Source organism: Notamacropus eugenii, chromosome 2 (genome assembly GCF_028372415.1).
Source record: "Notamacropus eugenii isolate mMacEug1 chromosome 2, mMacEug1.pri_v2, whole genome shotgun sequence".
Classification (NCBI taxonomy): Eukaryota; Metazoa; Chordata; class Mammalia; order Diprotodontia; family Macropodidae; genus Notamacropus; species Notamacropus eugenii.
This window is the reverse complement of record NC_092873.1, coordinates 124340618-124343377: the sequence shown is the minus strand read 5'-3', so window position 1 is coordinate 124343377 and position 2760 is coordinate 124340618. Positions and strand designations below refer to the sequence as shown.

Genomic DNA, 2760 nt, shown 5'->3' with positions numbered 1-2760 from the left:
GGTCTTAATATTTTTGTGCTTCTAACACAATATTGTCTATTTATTACCCCTCACTTCTGCCACTTGACCACATTTTTTGACCATGCTATGTCTTTGATATCTAAAAGATGTCTCTTTTTTTTATGTGAGCCATTATTGGTAGTGAGCTTCAACTTATACACAGAGCAAGTATCATTTCATTGACCTTTTGGTCCTTTGAAATTTTAATTCTTCAGAGATCATGAATGACTCAATGAATGAAAAAAACATGGGCACAAAACTGTGCCAAACACTAAGCTAAGCATTGGGCAGACAAATTAGAAAAGAAAGATGGCCTTTGTGTTTATGAAGTTTATATTCTAACAGAGGGAGACAGCACATAGTGGAACATGACAGAATGGACCTTCAGGAAATATAGAATGCTGAAATAGGGGGCCAGGAGAAACGGTCACCAATCAGGTGACAATCACATGATTCACAGTCATATAGCATCACTAGGAAATGGTTGTTTAGTTGTCCCAGTCATGTCCAACTCTTCACGACCCCACTGGGGTTTTCTTGGCAAAGATATTAGAGTGGTTTGCCATTTCCTTCTCCAGATCACTTTACAGGTGAGGAACTAAGGCAAACAGAGTTATGTGATGACTTGCCCAGGGTCACACAGCTAGTAAGTATTTACGGTCATATTTGAACTCAGGAGGATGACTTGAGGCCATACACTCTATCCACTGTTCCACCTACCTGCCCTTACTAGATTATTTTCTTTATTTTATTTTTTTATGTAATATCTTGAGTTTATTTGAGGTTAGGGGATTATGTTTGCTTTTGGGAAGGGAGGGAAATGTTGTCTTCTTGATTCTGAACATCAGGCATAGGCCAGATCTCCCTACTTTCCCTGTACACACACAGCCTGGCTCTTCTTGTCCTTCATCCCTAAGACTCTTATTCTTTCAGCAGCCGGTAGATGTGATGTTGAGCTCCATGCTCACTTGCAGATACTTCAAACACATATGCAATACACAGTAAAGTTTCCTGGGTATCTCTGTTGGTCACCACCTGCAAAATAGTGAAGTTCTCCAATACGCTGTTCATCATGTATTTCTCTGGCAGATGCTTTAGCTTATGGATGAAGTTGATCATATATTCGCAGAGAGGAGATCGGTGAATTCGGTACGAGTAGTGGCCATTCTCATAGTTGGTGTACTCTGTCTCTACTTTCTCCACAACCTGTTTGCCAAAGGAGCAGACTTTGGTGGAGCAGGTGATGATCATATTCTCAGGACTCTCATACTGACTGGAGACACCATAAAAAGAGCTGCCTTCGTCCTCGATGTTGGTGTTGAGGTCAGCCCAGAATTTGACAAGGAAGAAGGCATTTGAGGGTCCTCGTTCAAAGAGTTCCTTGAGTCCTCCCTTTTTATCAGGGAATTTGTCATAGATCTGGTGGATATCCACCGCTTTGAGGTAGGGGTCACTGTAGCTGGGACTGGACTGGCCAATGTGTACAAATAGGTGCTTGTTATACGTGTCTGGGTCTTACTGCTGCTCCAAGAAGGCAGAGAACTCCAACATCCAGAGCCTGGAGCCGGCCACACTTCGGCCTTGCCATGGAGGGGTTGACGGTAACAGGGTAGATCCAGCAGGAGATTCAAACCCTGGCAGAGGGAGGGGAGGCTGAACAGCATAGGTTTGTTGAGAGAAAGGTTTCACATCATGGGAAGTTCCAGCTTGGCCTGGCAAAGTTCCTTGCCAAAACCCTGAGACGGCTGGGTAGGCAGGTCCCCGAGTAAGGGCCATTTTATTGTGGAAGGCTGTAGCAGAGATGATCTGAGCGGATGACATGGTAGCCATATTCTGCAGGGCTTTGTCCTTAGCTGCCTGATCCTTTAACTTGGCTTGGATCTCCCGGGCTTTACGACGGGCCAGCACCTGGATATGGCTAGATACCTGCTTCCTGGTTCGAGTTTTCTCCGTCCGGAGCTTAATATAGCGAGCAATCAGCTCATTCTGGCCATACATCTTGCCCTCATCTGATAAGATGATCTTGCGTCTGCCACAGGGTGGGTAGATGGCAAGGGCCTCTTGGAAGCTCTGCTCAATGTCAGGGCTCCACATGCCCTCTGCATCATTGTCGATGGGTTTGTCCAAAGCCTCGCTGCCCTCGGAGACGTTGCTCCCCTCAGGGGAAGTGGGAGAGCTCCACTCGTTGGAGGTAATCGTGCGGCTAGGCCCTCCAAGGCTCCTCTTGGAGAAGGACCCGTTGGACCTGTCCCAGGATGGGGGATGGGGGATGAGAGAGGAATGGTGTGCTAAGTGAGTTCTGAGGGGTGCTCTGAGATGCAGCAACTCTGCTCCAGTTCTCCAATAACGCTCTCCCTATTGAAAGGAGACTCAGACTTGGGAAAAGTTGGCTGGAGGACAGTAGAGCCCTTCTCCTAAGGACATAATGATGGAGAGACAGGATCCCCACAGTATAGCACACAACTTGCCACACACATGGCTTCCACTTTGAGGGTAGGGGAAAGGCAGGAGGCCGGAAGCGAGAGAGGAAGGAGTTTTTTCAGAATCGAATTGACAGGAAAACACAAGATCCCTATTCTTGGAGGAGTGAGTCAACTGGAAGAGAGGAAGAAGGAACTCTGGAGGAGAAACGATAGGAGGAAGAAAGGAGAGTTCAAGGAATAGAAATGGCAGGAAAGAAAGGAGAAAGAGAAGTATGACAAAGGGAAAGGATAGAGTGAATGAGGGAAAGGAAGAAAGGGAAGGAGAAGAGAGAAAAGA

General features: G+C 46.4%; 1 pseudogene; it reads right to left on the bottom strand.

Annotated features, from left to right (window-relative positions):
• Positions 1-773: 773 nt before the first annotated feature.
• LOC140523677 (transcriptional enhancer factor TEF-3 pseudogene) lies at positions 774-2160 on the bottom strand (annotated as a pseudogene).
• Positions 2161-2760: the final 600 nt, after the last annotated feature.